Here is a 21,998-nt window from a genome sequence, read left to right as displayed (position 1 = left end):
TCCTTTCCTCTAGAGTGAATTTGAAATTCAAAGTTATTTTTAAACAGTATTGCAACTCCAGCAGAGCTACTAGTATAACTACTGAAAAAGGATTTATTACCCCATTCAGACTCCCATAACTTCTCAACATCTTGAATACTATGGGTTTCTTGAAAACAAATAATAGATGGGGCGTTTCTGATCAAGTTGTCTATCGATTTCATACTTGCTCTCAAGCATTGTGAGACATATTATGTGTCTTGCAAATATATATTTCTGCAAGATAGACGAGAGGATTTTGATGATTAGATGTCTGTCCTTCCCTATGGCGAAGGGCAGACATATCTTCATTCAATTGTCTTTGGTTTATCTTGTTTCTACGTTTTTGTTGTATACAGACAACAAATAGATTCCTTTGGGGATCCGGGTTAGAATAAGTCCTCAGTACTCCATTGTTGTCGTAAGAGGCGACTAAATGGGGCGTTTCTGATCAAGTTTTCTGTCGATTTCATACTTGCTCTCAATCATTGTGAGACATATTGTGTGTCTTGCAAATATGTATTTCTGCAAGATAGACGAGAGGATTTTGATGAATAGATGTCTGTCCTTCACTATGGCGAAGGGCAGACATATCTTCATTCAATTGTCTTTGGTTTATCTCGCACAACACACTAATACTAAAACACAATCACAATAACACTAACACACTTACACACAACACACTAACACTGTTTACTGTCTGTACTGTTACTGTGTATTGTTACTATCTGTACTGTTACTGTATATTGTTGCTGTCTATTGTTACTGTCTATACTGTTACTGTCTATTGTTACTGTTTATACTGTTACTGTCTATTGTTGCTGTTTATATTGTTACTGTCTATTGTTACTGTTGATACTGTTACTGTATATTGTTACTGTCTATACTGTTACTGTCTATTGTTACTGTCTATTGTTACTGTCTATACTGTTACTGTTTATTGTTACTGTTTATTGTTACTGTTTATACTGTTACTGTTTATACTGTTACTGTTTATTGTTACTGTTTATTGTTACTGTTTATTGTTACTGTTTATACTGTTACTGTCTATTGTTACTGTTTATTGTTACTGTTTATACTGTTACTGTCTATTGTTACTTTCTATTGTTACTGTTTATACTGTTACTGTTTATTGTTACTGTCTATACTGTTACTGTTTATTGTTACTGTTTATACTGTTACTGTTTATACTGTTACTGTCTATTGTTACTGTTTATATTGTTACTGTTTATATTGTTACTGTCTATACTGTTACTGTCTATTGTTACTGTCTATACTGTTACTGTCTATACTGTTACTGTTTATACTGTTACTGTTTATACTGTTACTGTTTATTGTTACTGTTTATTGTTACTGTTTATACTGTTACTGTTTATTGTTACTGTTTATATTGTTACTGTTTATACTGTTACTGTTTATTGTTACTGTTTATACTGTTACTGTCTATTGTTACTGTTTATACTGTTACTGTTTATTGTTACTGTTTATATTGTTACTGTCTATTGTTACTGTTTATACTGTTACTGTTTATACTGTTACTGTTTATTGTTACTGTTTATATTGTTACTGTCTATTGTTACTGTTTATACTGTTACTGTTTATATTGTTACTGTCTATACTGTTACTGTTTATTGTTACTGTCTATTGTTACTGTTTATATTGTTACTGTTTATTGTTACTGTTTATATTGTTACTGTTTATATTGTTACTGTCTATACTGTTACTGTCTATTGTTACTGTCTATACTGTTACTGTCTATACTGTTACTGTTTATTGTTACTGTTTATACTGTTACTGTCTATTGTTACTGTCTATACTGTTACTGTCTATACTGTTACTGTTTATACTGTTACTGTTTATACTGTTACTGTTTATACTGTTACTGTTTATACTGTTACTGTCTATTGTTACTGTCTATACTGTTACTGTCTATACTGTTACTGTTTATACTGTTACTGTTTATTGTTACTGTTTATACTGTTACTGTTTATTGTTACTGTTTATACTGTTACTGTTTATTGTTACTGTTTATACTGTTACTGTCTATACTGTTACTGTCTATTGTTACTGTTTATATTGTTACTGTCTATTGTTACTGTTTATACTGTTACTGTTTATTGTTACTGTTTATACTGTTACTGTCTATTGTTACTGTCTATTGTTACTGTCTATTGTTACTGTTTATACTGTTACTGTCTATTGTTACTGTTTATATTGTTACTGTCTATTGTTACTGTTTATATTGTTACTGTTTATACTGTTACTGTATATTGTTACTGTTTATATTGTTACTGTTTATACTGTTACTGTTTATTGTTACTTTTTATACTGTTACTGTTTATACTGTTACTGTTTATTGTTACTGTTTATTGTTACTGTTTATTGTTACATTTTATACTGTTACTGTTTATTGTTACTGTTTATTGTTACTGTTTATACTGTTACTGTTTATACTGTTACTGTATATTGTTACTGTTTATATTGTTACTGTTTATACTGTTACTGTCTATACTGTTACTGTATATTGTTACTGTTTATACTGTTACTGTCTATTGTTACTGTTTATTGTTACTGTTTATACTGTTACTGTCTATTGTTACTGTCTATTGTTACTGTTTATACTGTTACTGTTTATTGTTACTGTTTATACTGTTACTGTTTATTGTTACTGTCTATACTGTTACTGTTTATTGTTACTGTTTATACTGTTACTGTCTACTGTTACTGTTTATTGTTACTGTTTATACTGTTACTGTTTATACTGTTACTGTCTATTGTTACTGTTTATATTGTTACTGTTTATATTGTTACTGTCTATTGTTGCTGTTTATATTGTTACTGTTTATATTGTTACTGTCTATACTGTTACTGTTTATATTGTTACTGTTTATATTGTTACTGTCTATTGTTGCTGTTTATATTGTTACTGTCTATTGTTGCTGTTGATACTGTTACTGTTTATTGTTACTGTTTATACTGTTACTGTCTATTGTTACTGTTTATATTGTTACTGTCTATTGTTACTGTTTATACTGTTACTGTCTATTGTTACTGTTTATTGTTACTGTTTATACTGTTACTGTCTATACTGTTACTGTCTATACTGTTACTGTCTATTGTTACTGTTTATTGTTACTGTATATTGTTACTGTCTATTGTTACTGTTTATACTGTTACTGTCTATACTGTTACTGTCTATTGTTACTGTTTATTGTTACTGTCTATTGTTACTGTTTATATTGTTACTGTCTATTGTTACTGTTTATACTGTTACTGTCTATTGTTACTGTTTATATTGTTACTGTATATTGTTACTGTTTATACTGTTACTGTTTATATTGTTACTGTTTATATTGTTACTGTTTATACTGTTACTGTTTATTGTTACTGTCTATACTGTTACTGTCTATAGTTACTGTTTATACTGTTACTGTCTATTGTTACTGTTTATTGTTACTGTTTATACTGTTACTGTCTATACTGTTACTGTCTATTGTTACTGTTTATACTGTTACTGTTTATTGTTACTGTCTATTGTTACTGTTGATACTGTTACTGTCTATTGTTACTGTCTATACTGTTACTGTTTATTGTTACTGTTTATACTGTTACTGTCTATTGTTACTGTTTATACTGTTACTGTCTATTGTTACTATTTATACTGTTACTGTCTATTGTTACTGTTTATATTGTTACTGTCTATATTGTTACTGTCTATCGTTACTGTTTATACTGTTACTGTTTATTGTTACTGTTTATACTGTTACTGTTTATTGTTACTGTTTATACTGTTACTGTATATTGTTACTGTATATTGTTACTGTCTATTGTTACTGTCTATACTGTTACTGTCTATTGTTACTGTTTATACTGTTACTGTCTATTGTTACTGTTTATATTGTTACTGTCTATTGTTACTATTTATATTGTTACTGTCTATTGTTACTGTTTATTGTTACTGTTTATATTGTTACTGTTTATACTGTTACTGTATATTGTTACTGTTTATACTGTTACTGTCTATTGTTACTGTCTATACTGTTACTGTCTATACTGTTACTGTCTATTGTTACTGTTTATATTGTTACTGTCTATTGTTACTATTTATATTGTTACTGTCTATTGTTACTGTTTATTGTTACTGTTTATATTGTTACTGTTTATATTGTTACTGTTTATATTGTTACTGTTTATACTGTTACTGTATATTGTTACTGTTTATACTGTTACTGTCTATTGTTACTGTTTATACTGTTACTGTTTATTGTTACTGTTTATACTGTTACTGTTTATTGTTACTGTTTATTGTTACTGTCTATACTGTTACTGTCTATTGTTACTGTTTATACTGTTACTGTCTATTGTTACTGTTTATACTGTTACTGTCTATTGTTACTGTTTATACTGTTACTGTCTATTGTTACTGTCTATTGTTACTGTTTATACTGTTACTGTTTATTGTTACTGTTTATACTGTTACTGTATATTGTTACTGTTTATATTGTTACTGTCTATACTGTTACTGTATATTGTTACTGTTTATATTGTTACTGTTTATACTGTTACTGTCTATACTGTTACTGTATATTGTTACTGTTTATACTGTTACTGTCTATTGTTACTGTCTATTGTTACTGTTTATACTGTTACTGTTTATTGTTACTGTCTATACTGTTACTGTTTATTGTTACTGTTTATTGTTACTGTATATTGTTACTGTTTATACTGTTACTGTTTATACTGTTACTGTATATTGTTACTGTTTATACTGTTACTGTCTATTGTTACTGTCTATTGTTACTGTTTATACTGTTACTGTTTATTGTTACTGTCTATACTGTTACTGTTTATTGTTACTGTTTATACTGTTACTGTCTATACTGTTACTGTCTATACTGTTACTGTTTATATTGTTACTGTTTATACTGTTACTGTTTATACTGTTACTGTCTATACTGTTACTGTTTATATTGTTACTGTTTATATTGTTACTGTCTATTGTTGCTGTTTATATTGTTACTGTCTATTGTTGCTGTTGATACTGTTACTGTTTATTGTTACTGTTTATACTGTTACTGTCTATTGTTACTGTTTATATTGTTACTGTCTATTGTTACTGTTTATACTGTTACTGTCTATTGTTACTGTTTATTGTTACTGTTTATACTGTTACTGTCTATACTGTTACTGTCTATTGTTACTGTTTATTGTTACTGTATATTGTTACTGTCTATTGTTACTGTTTATACTGTTACTGTCTATACTGTTACTGTCTATTGTTACTGTTTATTGTTACTGTCTATTGTTACTGTCTATTGTTACTGTTTATATTGTTACTGTCTATTGTTACTGTTTATACTGTTACTGTCTATTGTTACTGTTTATATTGTTACTGTATATTGTTACTGTTTATACTGTTACTGTTTATATTGTTACTGTTTATATTGTTACTGTTTATACTGTTACTGTTTATTGTTACTGTCTATACTGTTACTGTCTATTGTTACTGTTTATATTGTTACTGTCTATTGTTACTGTTTATATTGTTACTGTTTATATTGTTACTGTTTATATTGTTACTGTCTATACTGTTACTGTCTATTGTTACTGTTTATATTGTTACTGTCTATTGTTACTATCTATACTGTTACTGTTTATATTGTTACTGTTTATATTGTTACTGTTTATATTGTTACTGTTTATACTGTTACTGTCTATTGTTACTGTTTATATTGTTACTGTCTATTGTTACTGTCTATACTGTTACTGTTTATATTGTTACTGTTTATATTGTTACTGTTTATATTGTTACTGTTTATACTGTTACTGTCTATTGTTACTGTTTATATTGTTACTGTTTATATTGTTACTGTTTATATTGTTACTGTTTATATTGTTACTGTTTATATTGTTACTGTCTATTGTTACTGTTTATACTGTTACTGTTTATTGTTACTGTTTATACTGTTACTGTTTATTGTTACTGTTTATATTGTTACTGTCTATTGTTACTGTTTATTGTTACTGTTTATACTGTTACTGTTTATTGTTACTGTCTATTGTTACTGTCTATTGTTACTGTTTATTGTTACTGTTTATTGTTACTGTTTATATTGTTACTGTCTATTGTTACTGTCTATACTGTTACTGTTTATTGTTACTGTTTATACTGTTACTGTTTATTGTTACTGTTTATACTGTTACTGTATATTGTTACTGTTTATACTGTTACTGTTTATTGTTACTGTTTATACTGTTACTGTCTATTGTTACTGTTTATACTGTTACTGTCTATTGTTACTGTTTATACTGTTACTGTCTATTGTTACTGTTTATACTGTTACTGTCTATTGTTACTGTCTATACTGTTACTGTTTATTGTTACTGTTTATTGTTACTGTTTATACTGTTACTGTTTATACTGTTACTGTTTATACTGTTACTGTCTATTGTTACTGTTTATTGTTACTGTCTATTGTTACTGTTTATACTGTTACTGTCTATTGTTACTGTTTATTGTTACTGTTTATACTGTTACTGTTTATTGTTACTGTTTATTGTTACTGTTTATACTGTTACTGTCTATTGTTACTGTCTATTGTTACTATTTATACTGTTACTGTCTATTGTTACTGTTTATACTGTTACTGTTTATTGTTACTGTTTATACTGTTACTGTTTATTGTTACTGTTTATACTGTTACTGTTTATTGTTACTGTTTATACTGTTACTGTTTATTGTTACTGTTTATACTGTTACTGTCTATTGTTACTATTTATACTGTTACTGTCTATTGTTACTGTTTATACTGTTACTGTCTATTGTTACTGTTTATACTGTTACTGTCTATTGTTACTGTTTATACTGTTACTGTCTATTGTTACTATTTATACTGTTACTGTCTATTGTTACTGTTTATACTGTTACTGTTTATTGTTACTGTCTATACTGTTACTGTCTATTGTTACTGTCTATACTGTTACTGTCTATTGTTACTGTTTATACTGTTACTGTCTATTGTTACTGTCTATACTGTTACTGTTTATTGTTACTGTTTATTGTTACTGTTTATTGTTACTGTTTATACTGTTACTGTCTATTGTTACTGTTTATACTGTTACTGTCTATTGTTACTGTCTATACTGTTACTGTTTATTGTTACTGTTTATTGTTACTGTTTATACTGTTACTGTTTATACTGTTACTGTTTATACTGTTACTGTCTATTGTTACTGTTTATTGTTACTGTCTATTGTTACTGTTTATACTGTTACTGTCTATTGTTACTGTTTATTGTTACTGTTTATACTGTTACTGTTTATTGTTACTGTTTATTGTTACTGTTTATACTGTTACTGTCTATTGTTACTGTCTATTGTTACTATTTATACTGTTACTGTCTATTGTTACTGTTTATACTGTTACTGTTTATTGTTACTGTTTATACTGTTACTGTTTATTGTTACTGTTTATACTGTTACTGTTTATTGTTACTGTTTATACTGTTACTGTTTATTGTTACTGTTTATACTGTTACTGTCTATTGTTACTATTTATACTGTTACTGTCTATTGTTACTGTTTATACTGTTACTGTCTATTGTTACTATTTATACTGTTACTGTCTATTGTTACTGTTTATACTGTTACTGTTTATTGTTACTGTCTATACTGTTACTGTCTATTGTTACTGTCTATACTGTTACTGTCTATTGTTACTGTTTATACTGTTACTGTCTATTGTTACTGTCTATACTGTTACTGTTTATTGTTACTGTTTATTGTTACTGTTTATTGTTACTGTTTATACTGTTACTGTCTATTGTTACTGTCTATACTGTTACTGTTTATATTGTTACTGTTTATATTGTTACTGTTTATATTGTTACTGTCTATTGTTACTGTTTATACTGTTACTGTTTATTGTTACTGTTTATATTGTTACTGTCTATACTGTTACTGTCTATTGTTACTGTTTATATTGTTACTGTTTATATTGTTACTGTTTATATTGTTACTGTCTATACTGTTACTGTCTATTGTTACTGTTTATATTGTTACTGTTTATATTGTTACTGTTTATATTGTTACTGTTTATACTGTTACTGTCTATTGTTACTGTCTATTGTTACTGTCTATACTGTTACTGTTTATATTGTTACTGTTTATATTGTTACTGTTTATACTGTTACTGTTTATTGTTACTGTTTATACTGTTACTGTCTATACTGTTACTGTCTATTGTTACTGTTTATATTGTTACTGTCTATTGTTACTGTTTATACTGTTACTGTTTATACTGTTACTGTTTATACTGTTACTGTCTATACTGTTACTGTCTATACTGTTACTGTTTATTGTTACTGTTTATATTGTTACTGTCTATTGTTACTGTTTATTGTTACTGTTTATACTGTTACTGTTTATTGTTACTGTCTATTGTTACTGTTTATTGTTACTGTTTATTGTTACTGTTTATATTGTTACTGTCTATTGTTACTGTCTATACTGTTACTGTTTATTGTTACTGTTTATTGTTACTGTCTATTGTTACTGTTTATATTGTTACTGTTTATACTGTTACTGTTTATTGTTACTGTTTATTGTTACTGTTTATTGTTACTGTTTATATTGTTACTGTTTATACTGTTACTGTATATTGTTACTGTTTATACTGTTACTGTATATTGTTACTGTTTATACTGTTACTGTTTATTGTTACTGTTTATACTGTTACTGTCTATTGTTACTGTTTATACTGTTACTGTTTATTGTTACTGTTTATACTGTTACTGTCTATTGTTACTGTTTATACTGTTACTGTCTATTGTTACTGTTTATACTGTTACTGTCTATTGTTACTGTTTATACTGTTACTGTCTATTGTTACTGTTTATACTGTTACTGTCTATTGTTACTGTTTATACTGTTACTGTTTATTGTTACTGTTTATATTGTTACTGTTTATACTGTTACTGTTTATACTGTTACTGTTTATATTGTTACTGTCTATTGTTACTGTCTATACTGTTACTGTCTATTGTTACTGTCTATACTGTTACTGTCTATTGTTACTGTCTATTGTTACTGTTTATACTGTTACTAAATTTTGTTACTGTCTATTGTTACTGTCTACACTGTTATTGTCTACATCGTTACTAACCACATTGTCACTGTCTATTGTTATTGTTGGTAAGTATAATGACTGTTATTGTTTATTGTTAATGTCTGTAAGTATATGCACTGTTACTGTCTATAGTGTTACTGTCTATAGTGTTACTGTCTAAATTGTTTCTGGCTATTGTTATTGTTTTTGTTACTGTCTTTAAGTATAGGCACTGTTGTTTTCTATTGTTATTGTCTGTAAGTATAAACACTGTTAGTGACTAGACTGTTTATGTTTACACTGTTACTGTCTATACGGTTACTGTCTATTGTTACTGTCTACACTGTTACTGTCAATTGTTACTGTTGGTAAGTATAGGAACAGTTACTGTCTATTGTTACTGTCTATTGCTACTGTTTATTCTGTTAATGTCTACACTGTATTGTCTATTGTTACTGTCTGCACTGTTACACACTAACACACAAAACACTAACACCCTTTCAGGCCCACTTCCTTAGTCAACAGGACAACACTTCTGCCAGACCCATGGGATGCTGAGTGGACTGCTGAATTACACATGGCGTAAAAGTTCTTGGCCTAAGTTGTGATCTTGGGAGCATAATTGAAGACCTGCTGGTGAAGATTCTCACACTTGTTGGTTGTGGTCAGTTGGCATACCTTCTCTCCGGAATTGTTTACAGATGACAGACTGAATACTGTCCATGTCGGCATAGTCCAGGTCCAGATGTTTTCCGTACAGAAGGAACTTAGTGCTGTAGCCCAGAAGATGGACTGTGCAGGTAAATGACATTTACTTACAGTTGTTGTGTAGGCCTGAAAAACATGGCAGAACATTAAGAACTGCAGTCTCGGCATAGTTCAGGAATGACTGGTCGGTCCAGCACAGTTTCCTAATCTTGACAAGCTCACACCTGATCCAGGCTCGGATACAGAGGGCCAGTCTCTGTTTTTCGGCATCTCTGTCCTGTCCAAGGTGTAACATGGCTCTTAGTCGGATGTATTGTACATTGTTTTGCAGGGTTCTTAGCTGAATGAAGCAGTGGTAGTGCTGAATTGGTACTTCATTCTCTCTGGAATAGTCCCTTATGGTCTTTTGGATCTGAACACTGGCATCACTGGTAATGGAACGAGGTTGAAGTATGTTATGATTTTGAATAAAGTCCAAATTTTTTCTTAACAATTTTAATTCATTGGAAGCAGTTGTGTCTTCAGAGTTGTAGTTCTTTTTGCATTGTTCATGATTTTCCCAATTCATCTTGCAGCATAACTTATTGGCAGTTTGGAGGACCAAGACCAGTTTTTGGGAGGTGTTGTTTTCCACCACCGGACAGAATCCTGCGTGCGGCCTGTTGTTGTAAGAGGTGTCGGTCTCGATGTGGACTTCGTTTCCTAGACCGAGAAGTTGGTTGACACGCTGGACATACCGCTGATTGTCGATCATCGATGCTACATTGATTTCCTCCACTCTGTCACACATTTGATTGAGTTTCCGCTGCATACCATGGCTGTCAGGTGGATTTGTGTTGAGGCAGCACATCAGGAATCGTGCATTAGACATTCCCATCTTAGACTTGGTGAGGGCCAGTACCAGTCCGTCATCGAGGGCACCAGATTCTGATCTTCGTGTCTTGACAGTTGTGTAGAGCTGCATGTCTGGTGAGTGGAAATGACAGTTTAAGCAAATGGCTCTGCCCGTCACACATAGTCCTACCCTCTTAGATATAGATAGTCATGGAAGGTCTGGCACACTGGTGAGGTGTAGAACTTTGTAGAAGTAGGCCTAAAGAATGTACGTTAGCAATTTTTTACTCGCTGTTGATTTCCTCTTCGTCATTCCATGTACAACTGTACATAATTTTACAGGCTTGGCAGGTTACAGTTTGGTTGGGAGGATGAGATCTTCACTGGACATGCACACAGCATCCCAGTATTCGTCAAGACTTGGACAGTCCCACTCTGTGTTTTGGTCACTTGTACTCGAACCAGCAGGTCCATCTGTATCGGAGGGCACCAGCTCGGACTTAAGAATGTTGAGGGAAATAGGTATGTCCTGCCTTGAAATAGCTTGGTGTTTGCCATGGTTTCCTTGATAGGTGTTTGTTGTCCTCATGTTGAATTTCTTACAAGTACTGTGTAGATGGGGGAGATACTTGTATTTTTAGCTCACCTGAGCTGAAATCTAAAGTGAGCTTTTCTAATTACCATTGTCTGTCAGTCCGGCTGTCCATCTGTCTGTAAACTTTTTACATTTCCAACTTTTTTCCAGAACCACCGGTCCAATTATAACCCAAACTTGGCCAAAAGCATCCTTGGGTAACGGGCTTTCAAGTTTGTTCAAATGAAGGGCCATGTCCCCTTCAAAAGGGAGATAAGCACAAAATAGGGTGGGGTCATTTAAAAATCTTTTTCTCAAGAACCACAGGGCCAGAAGAACTGAAAGTTACATGAAAACTTCCTGACATAGTGCAGATTCAAATTTGTTAAACTCATGACCCTGGGGGTATGTTGAGGCAACAATAGGGGATCACCACACATACAATTATTTAGGAAAAATCTTGATAAAAATCTTCTCAAGAACCACTAAGCCAGAAAACCTGATATTTACATGAAAGCTTCCTGACATAGTGCAAATTCAAGTTTGTCATATCCCCCAGAGGTAGGATGGGTCCACAATGGGGGATCAAAGTTTTACATTCAAATATATAGGGAAAATCTTTAAAAATCTTCTCAACAAAAACTACTGGGCCAAGAAAGCGGAAATTTACATGAAAAGCTTCCTGATATGCTACTGATTCTAGTTTAAACTCATGGCACAAGGCTCTTATTGTGAACGCTCTCAGCACTCAAAAATGACAACATCAGACACAGATATGTAGGTTTTTTAAAAAAGTTTGTTGCGAACACATCTAGGGCAGATTAGCCCAAATGACAGAAAATCAAAGCAAGAAGGGGGCACCTGCTCAGGGCATGTTTTGTGCAGCAACACCTGCATGTATGGATGACATTTAACTTAAGGCACTAATAAGATCACCTGAGTTTACTCATTGGTTGTTATTGGTCGTCGTGCGTTAACATTTGAACATTAAACCTCCTCTAGATAACTACCCGTCCAATTCTTTTCATATTTGACATAAAGCATTTTTGGGACAAGGAGGACATAAATTGTAAATTTCATGACTCCAGCACCTCTGGGGCCCTAGGGACAAGGCAAAAACTGCCCAAAATTAACCTATTTTCAAAACATTTCTTCTCAAGAACAGCACATGTGTAAGAAAAACTAAATGTATAGTGATGAAGAGCAGGAAGCCCTCTACCAAAAATGTAAATTTCATGATCCCCGGGGTAGAGGTTCTGACCCCAGGGCGGGGCCAAACTTTGTATATAGTGTTTATGTGTAAAACACTTAAATAACATCTTCTTTAGTGCTGTTGATACTAAATTGAACGTAAATAGATATTTAGAAAGAACAGGTAGTCCTTTACCAAAATTGTAAATTTGATGATCCCAGGGATAGGGGTTTTAGTATCAGGATGGGGCCAAAATGGTCAGTTATTAAATGTGTGAACAGTAGACATTTTTAACTTCTATTTGGTATGAAGTGTCTCTGGAAGAAGGGGACATAAAAGTAAATTTCAGGATTCCTGGAGCCTAAAGGGCAGGGCAAAAACTGCCCCAAATTGACCAATTTTCAAAATTCTTCTCTAGGACCGCACATGTTTAAGAAAAACTAAATGCATAGTGATGTAGATCAAGAAGGCCTCTACCCAAATTGTGGACCCCAGGGTAGGGCCAAACTTAGTGTACAGTATTTATCTGTAAGTTTGCCGATACTGTATAAAATCTAAATACATACTTAAAAATAGCAGAAAGGGATGTACAAAAAATGGTAATTTTACAACCCAGGATTTTGACTCAAGGATGGGTCCAAATTAGTCACATCTTTTAATGTTAATACACCGATTATATTATTTAAAGCCTTTCTTTGTCGCCAAACACATTTTTAAGTTCGACCATTTTAGTTGTTATTTTGAGGCCTGAGGAAGTGAAAAGTGAAGATAACGAACAGTGATCAATCTCATAACTCCTACAAGCAATACAAAATAGAGAGTTGGGCAAACAACAACCCCTGGACACACCAGAGGTGGGATCAGGTGCCTAGGAGGAGTAAACATCCCCTGACAACTTTGTTATCCGGGTGTTTGGTCAATGTGCCGAACAAAATCGGAGAATAATCGTGGTGATGGTAGTAGCATAGAATTGTCACGGAGGAATAAGCACCCCCTGTCAACTGGTCACACCTGCCGTGAGCCCTATATCCTGTTCAGGTAAACGGAGTTATCCGTAGTCAAAATCAGTGTGCCAAGAACGGCTTAACAATCGGTATGAAACAGGTCGGACAGCATTTGACCCAATGATAGGTTGTATTGACGAACTACATTGTAGATCGTTATAACAACCATAGAATTTGCGAAATGTTGACTTCAATCAGACTGTTGAAACCCCTGTACCATCGACTTGTTTGTCAGTAGCTTACCTTGATTTAAAAACTGACTATAGCAGAACAAGCTCTTGCATATCGAATCAGTTGAGATATATAAGCACCATATGCAGGTGATAATGGAATATTGCTACATAAATATGGGAAGTTGACGATGGAGAAGCTGAAATCATCATAAAGTTAAGTTGTTAGTTTATCATACAGTTGAGTTGTCTACTTTCAATAAAATATCTAAGTATGAAGCAGAAGTGGACAACTCTGTGGTGTCCTTTATTTCGAGCTCACGGTGTGTATTTAAGTTGGTTCAAATCATGACCCCTTCATGTAGGGTGGGACAACAATGGACTTTCAAAGTTTTACATATGAATACATAGGATAAATCTTTTATCCAGGCACAGCAATGTTATGATTAGTAATAATTATATGGAAGCAAACTCCGGTTAATGTAGATTCAATTTTATTTAAATCATGACCCCAGGGGGTAAGGTTGGGCTACAATGGGCTATTGAAGTTTTACATAGATTATTTTTGTTCAATAATTATATTTCTAAGGACTCTATGTGCGGTTCTCTAAGTATTATGGTGATACTAGTAATCGTAATTCCCAGTGTCCGGAAAATGTTGATAATTTTCTCAATTTGATTAGGACTGTCATATCGATTGATACATGTATATGATGAAGTCAAATCAAGATGATATGGCAAAACCCTATCTTAGGTTTCATGAGGCAGTGGCATTGTTCAACTTTCATAATATACAATGAAAAAAACTGCAGATTGGGCATTTGTGTCATGAATGATGTACATGTACTTCTGATAAATAACCACAGCATATGAGATCCACATCAACATTAGAAATAGAGAAATCATTGCTAACTTTGTAACAAGGTTGACATGATTTTGTTCTATACACACATTCATTTGTTTACAATAAGTGATATCAGAATGGCTAAGACAGTGATGCACTTTTTTGCTTGAAACCAAAATAGTTTCAAAATTCTTCTCTATACCCAGATAAAATGTTGCTTGTCCTGTTTAGAAGTATGCAGTTTATTTACTATACATTTCTGGTTACATTCTTTGTGATTTTAGGTTGTAAAAGAAGATGGACAGATGAAGAGGAAGATGAACTGTTGGAAGCCTTTGCGATGCAGATTTAAAAAAATCTAATGTGTCCACAAAGCAATTTGATATGCACAGATAAAATATAAAACATTACGTGGCCAGCCAGAAGCAGTAATAAGATCCAAAATGAACAGCATCATTTTAGGAAAAGTTCGAAAAACAAGGATAAACTTCAAATGGAGACTTTTACAGGATTATGAGAATTATTTCGTCTATGCTAAGGTGAAGTTTCCTGATCAACATTTTCGTAAATATAAAAATAGAGAAAGAAAGGAAGAAAGAGCACATAAAACAAAGGGGGCATGGAACACAATCTTAGGTTTACAAAAGACTTTTTTAATACACTAATACAATCATAATTTATCATAAATATTTTCCCAGTATCTCTCAAACTCCCTATACCTGCAGTTTTTCAACAACAAAAGTTTTTCAACTGTAATTATATCAATGATATTTTTTGGGGATGCATCTATACTTAATTTACTTATACTTGAGAATTCACGGAAATGAATATATTGCTTTATCATCAGAATTATCAAATTTTTCACCTTGTGTATATTCTTATTAGCAAATTTTCCAAAAAGAATTGCCTGTCTATCAAAACTAATATGCCTGTCCAGTTTTTTGCAAAGCCATTCTTCAATTCCATACCAGATCTCTTTCACACATGGCTATTCTACAAATATGTGATCATTAGTTTTAAAATCCCTCTTGCAAAATGTGCAAATTGGGGAATCAACAATTCTATAAAGTTTATGTAAATAATAGTTATATGGAAATATTCTGTGCAAGATTTGAAACTGTATCCATTGCAATTTAGATTCTTGAGTTGTTTTAAAAGGAAGTTCAATTATATTTTTCCATTCTAGCTCTGAAGAACCTTCTTCTGTTTCTTCCCATGTTGATATAGATTTAATTTTGGTTGCTTTATGGCTTATCAATTGCTTATACATATTTTACAACCCTTTTTATCTTTGAAATATATTGAAATAGTAGAGGGAATAATCTATACAAAAGTGGTTCTGTAGTCCTTGTATTGTCTTGTATAATGACTTGTCTTTGTTGGATTGCTTTCTTTAGTGCTGCATATTGTACAAAATTCATTTTAACTTTCAAAACATTTTGTATATAATCAAGTTACTGTTTTCATGAAGTAGATCATAAATGAATACAATCTCTAAATCATGCAGACTTCTAAACAATACTGATATTCCACCAATAGTAATATTTGGATTATAACAAATATGTTCACAATAAAAAATCTGGGTTGATTTTATCTTTTGCAGAATTTATATTTGACCAGCTCTGAAACACATCTATCCAAAAATTGTTTGTTATTTTTACTCTTAAATTATTGATATAATCTATTCCAAATACCTATACAAGTCATTAGTTCTGCCCCAGTAGTTTTCTCCATTTTGCATTTGAATGTAGAATACGTCAAATCCATGTAGCTTTAAGAGCAGTGATAAATTCTTTATAGTCAACCATTTTAATACCCCCATCAGCATATTCTTGAATTATGACATTTTTCTTTACTTTATGAGTTTTGTTATTCCAAAGAAAGTTATATAAATCACTTTCAAAATCACAAATGGTTTCTTCTTTAGGATTTGGAATTGTAAGTATCAAATGATTTAATTTTGGTATCAGTAATGTCTTTATTACTGTTAACCTTCCTAAAGGAGTAAGTCTTCTATTATTCCAATGCATCATAACTTTATTTACTTCCTTTAATTTAGTCTTATAATTCAATTCTACCATTTCTTGTAAATTAATACAAAATTTTATTCCTAATAAATCAAATGTTCTATTGTTGCAATCAAATTTCCACCTTGCATGATGGAAAATGTTCTTTGAAAATTTTTTGCTACCTATCCAAATCATTTTTGTCTTTAAAAATTTCATCTTTAGACCTAAAATTATTGCAAAGTAATCTAGGACTATTAATGCCACCCATGGAAGTGGGAGACCCATCTAAAATAATTAAGGCGTCATCTGCATATTGAGATATCTGATATTCTTCCCCATCAATAGTAATGCCTTTAATATCTTTGTTTTTGCGTATTAGAATACCAAATATTTCAACACATAAAAGAAATAAGTAAGGAAGATATAGGATCGCCCTGCCTACAGTCCCGTTCTGGACTGAAGTATTGTTACACAATTCCATTTTGAATGACACATAAAATAATTATATCCAGTTTTGAATAGAAATACCAAAAATTTAAAAAATAATGTTTCTTGAATAAATTTCCAGGAGACCGTATCGAAAGCCTTTTCAAAATTGATAAGCATCAGAAGCCCCAGTATTTGTTGGATTCTGTATAATGCATGATATCATAAATTAATCTTATATACTCACCAATATCTCTACCTTTAATAAATCCAGTTTGATGTGTATGTATTAATATATTAGATTTTTAATCCAGCCATTATTATCGAACATTTATTACGCTATACTGCTTTCTGTGCCACCTATCTTTATATTTTCTAGTTACGTTTTGCGGGCTGTCAGCAAAATATATTTGCTGTTTTTGTTTTTATTTGAGAAATGATTTGATTGAGGTGCAGTGAATGCTTATTTTTTTCTGCAGTTTGATAGTAGAGCAGAAAAATATTGTATTAACGGATCTGTGTCAATATTTTCTGTATACATGTATGTTTGTCAAGCTTGAATGAACGAGCCAATCAGTTCATTGTGCATAAATGGTTCGGTGGGTAGTATCGAACGTGGTCATTCTCTAGCCGTCAACCAAGACGAACACATGTTGAAACTTCAAAATATAATTGATATTTTGCATATATATTATCTCGCCCAGTTTCAGAGATTTTTCCCATGGGGTTTTAACTCTGTTTTCCCCTGGGTTTGATACTTTATAAGGGCTATGTTCATTAAATATAAAATCGTTGATTGTCCATTTTCCTCTTGTTTGAAGAGATGTAATTCTTTAGATGTGATATAGGTAACAAGAATGTTACATAAGTATTCATGTACTCTGGTATTATGTGTTTTATACGTGTACCTTTTGTAGGTGTGCATGTGTTGTGGCTAATTTCGTGTTTTTATGCAGTGTAAACATTTTCGGGTTTATTAAGTATTTATCAGACAGGGAAAAAATCCTTTGCGTTGGAATTTGTGTACCCTCTTCAGTTATTCTACTGTTAAAAATCTTGAAAATATTTCTCCTTTTACATTATATAACCTTAAGATTTGGTGAAATACTTCAGCATCATTTTTAAAGATATGAGAATCTCATTGTTTTTTGTTTTTTTTACAAGAGGATTATAGAATTAAATAACTTGTGAACACATCAATGATACGTTTTAAAATATTGAATCCCAGGGGGGGGGGGGGGGGGGGGGGGTATGTGTTTTACAAACATGATAGTTACATTTGAATTAAAACAGCAATTTCTTTTTTTGTTGTTGTAAAAATGAGGGTTCGCCATTTATTTTGTTTACCTCGCACTATATTGCCGCGGACACACAGGTTTCCATAGTTTTTCACAAACGTTGTGGTTTTTATCTATGGTTTTTCCTGGGCGGCGAGGGAAGCACATTTATAGTATTTTGGAAATAATATAAGTATGATGAGTGTGTGTTTTGTCAAACAATGCCTATGATTGCTTTATTTTACGTGTTGTTTGTGGTGTATATGTACTTAAAATAAATAAAGGTGTCATCTCGCATGGTGCGCTACAATGCAGTTAAGTAAATTGTTTGTCTTTTCATTTTATTATCAGATGTATAATAGTGAAGTGTGGACACCTTTTCAATAATTGATATGAAAATGTACAGCAAAAACATATCGTTGCAAACAATGCAAAACCATCTCAACAAAATCTATTTTTCAAGCAATTTATAGCTTGTTGAGGTGAATTTCAACAATGGAAGAAAAGGTCAAGCAAAACAACGGAAATGCATGCAATATTCAACCATTACCGATAGTGACCCAATTATTTACTGATTCAACAATTGGGTCCAGGGCCATATCACATTGTCTGAATTTTAAACCATATATGTATAAAATAGTAAACCAAATTAATCTATTTTTCAAGCAATATATAACTAGTGGACGTGATTTTATACAAACGAAAAAAGTGAAGTTCACAAAACATCAGAAATGTTGGACACAATCAGCAACTACACGTATTACTGAGGAGACCTAATAACTAAGCAATATACCGGTACATATTTTTAGCTCTGCTCTAGGCATCCAAATTACCAGATTACGACGGCGTTTTCGTGCCAATTTAACCTAGCAGATAAAAATTAAATGGTAGAAACGATTTAAAAAGTCGTTTGTACGATCTAAAAACTGTGTTTGTACGATTTAGAAAATCATTTGTATGATTTAAAAAATCGCTTGTACAATTTGGTAAATGTACAAACGAATTTCAAAATCGTACATGTATACGACTTTTTAAATCGAACAAACGATTTTCTAAATCATACAAACGATTTTCTAAATCATACAAACGATTTTTTAAATCATACAAACGATTTTTAAAATCGTACAAACGATTCAGTGAATCGTATAAACCACAGGGCATTCACCCCCCTATTAGGATCTGACCTAAAAAGTGTAAGTATAGGCACCACTTTGGGGCACGGATGTGCCAAATATACCCTATTTTCACTATTGGACTTTACACGATAGGGGTCTAGGTAACGCGCCTAAGCCAGGATTTGTGCCACTCAGGTGACCACAGGACATTTTAGGACATGGACCCCCAAATATGATCTTACCTCAAAGCATAAGTATAGGCACCGTTTTGGGGCACGGAGGCGCGAAATATACCCTTTTTTCACTATTTGACTATATGCGATAGAGTCTAGGTACGGCGCCTAGCGCCTAAACTAGGACTTGTGCCACTCAAGTGACCACAGGGTATTTTAGGGCATTAACCACCTGAATAGGATCTGACCTGAAAAGGGTAAGTATAGGCACCATTTGGGGACACTGAGGCGCCAAATATACCGTATTTTCACTATTTGACTATATGTAGGGTTCTAGATACTGTACCTAGCGCCTAAACTAGGACTTGTGCCACTCAGGTGACCACAGGACATTTTAGGGTATTGACCACCCCAAATTTACCCTATATTCACTATTTGACTATTTGCGATAGGGGTCTTGGCACGTCGCCTAGCGCTTAAACTAGGAGTTGTGCCACTCCGGTTAATATAGGACATTTGGCCCCCAAATAGGATCTGGCCTCGAAAGGGTAAGTATAAGCACCGTCTTGGGGCACATGCGCTAAATATACCCTATTTTCACTATTGGACTATATGCAATATGGGTCTAGGTACGGCGCCTAGCGCCTAAACTAGGACTTGTGCCACTCAGGTGACCACAGAACATTTTAGGGCATTGACCCCGTAATAGGACATGACCTCCAAAAGGTATGTATAGGTACCGTTCTGGGGCATGGAAGTGCCAAATATACCCTATATTTTCACTATTGGACTATACGCGGTAGGGGTCTAGATACGTCGCCTAGCGCCTAAACTAGAACTTGTGCCACTCAGGTGACCACAGAACATTTTAGTGCATTGACACCCTTAATAGGATCTGACCACAAAAGGGTAGGTATAGGCACCGTTTTGGGGCACAGGGGCGCCAAATATACCTTACTTTCACTATTTGACTATTAGCGATAAGTTAAAGATACATTTACCCCTAATAGGATCTGACCTCAAAAGGGTAAATATCGGCATCGTTTTGGGGCACGGAGGCGCATAATATATCTTACTTTCACTATTTGACTATATGCGATATGGGTCTAGGTACGGCGCCTAGCGCATAGACTAGGACTTGTGACAGTCAGATGACCACAGGATATTTTAGGGCATTGCCCCCTAAAAGGTTCTGACCTGAAAAGGGTAAGTATAGGCACCGTATCGGGGCACGATGGCGCCAAATATACATTATTTTCACTATTTCATTTTATGCCATAGGGGTCTAAGTTCGGCACCTAGCGTGTAAATTAGGACTTGTGCCACTCAGGTGACCACAGGGCATTTTAGGACATTTACCCCTAATAGGATCTGACCTCCAAAGGGTAGGTATAGGCGCTCTTTTGGGACACGGATGCCAAATATACCCTATTTTCAATATTTGACTATATGCGATAGGGGTCTAAGTAAGGCGTCTAGCGCCTAAACTAGGACTTGTGCCACTAAGTTAACTAAAGGGCATTTTATAGCATTGGCCCCTGTAATAGAATCTGACCTCAAATCATTTTCGAGCATTAATCCCCTTAATAGCATCTGACCTCAAAAGGGTAACTATGTATAGGCACCGTTTTGGGCAGAGCGGCGCCAAATATACTGACTATATGAGATAGGGTCTAGCTAAGGCGCTTAGCGCCTAAGGCAGGAATCGTGACACTAAGTTAACCCCCTTCCCTACAATCACGCACTTTAACGCATATACCTTTGCCCCACAATCACGCACTTTAACGCATATACATTTGCCCCACAATCACCACTTCAAAGCATATATACCTTTGCCCCACAATCACGCACTTTAACACACTTTCAATGCGCTATGTTTTTACTGCGTTTTATCGTTGATACAGCGGAAAGTGTTAAATTTTTTTTTAAATATCTTGGGTTGTAAGACAAAATAGTGATAAAATGAGCGATTTGCCAGATTTATTTGATAGTTCCAACAGTAGCGAAAAGATAGATTAGGGGATATACTACTGCAACGCAGCTCCATTTGATTATTTCAATTTATCATATATCTACAGGTTTATGAAGATTACTGATCATCAGGAGGATGGTTATTTTATTTTAAAGTAGCATCAGAAATAGCGGGGGAGGGGGGTTGGGTTAAAAACCCATCATAAATTACATCATCAATTTCGTAGTATGCATAAGTTATGCATATCAAACAGAGTATAAAAATGGGGGGAAATATTTTCTAAAAGACATGTAATTATATTCTCCTGCGAGGTTACATATGTAACACAACACCATTCTTATTTTAAATGAGAGAGGAAATATGTGTACATTTTCAATTTGGTCATTTGTAGTGTTGATAAAGAGACCCTAGTCAAACCCGTGCCTTTCAAAACTCGAACGCACAGATTACGCAACCTTAAAAATCATACTACATAAAAATTTATTGAAACAATGAAGTCAGTAATGGACACGAATTCTAAAATTTAAAGATCGATGTCGGATAAAAATCTAAATTCAAATAGTGAGGGGGAAGGGG

The 21,998-nt window shown here is 32.9% G+C and overlaps 1 long non-coding RNA gene across 1 annotated transcript; it reads left to right on the top strand.

Annotated features, from left to right (window-relative positions):
- The first annotated feature begins 9,668 nt into the window (after positions 1-9,668).
- Positions 9,669-18,121, top strand: LOC130050086 (uncharacterized). Its single transcript, XR_008798476.1, has 5 exons — positions 9,669-9,924; positions 10,164-10,282; positions 10,408-10,801; positions 11,009-11,188; positions 14,735-18,121. It is a non-coding gene; the product is annotated as an uncharacterized LOC130050086 (long non-coding RNA).
- Positions 18,122-21,998: the final 3,877 nt, after the last annotated feature.

This window comes from Ostrea edulis, chromosome 9, assembly GCF_947568905.1.
Source record: "Ostrea edulis chromosome 9, xbOstEdul1.1, whole genome shotgun sequence".
NCBI classification, from domain to species: domain Eukaryota; kingdom Metazoa; phylum Mollusca; class Bivalvia; order Ostreida; family Ostreidae; genus Ostrea; species Ostrea edulis.
The sequence above is the reverse complement of the archived record's forward strand: the minus strand, read 5'-3'. Positions and strand labels throughout refer to the sequence as shown.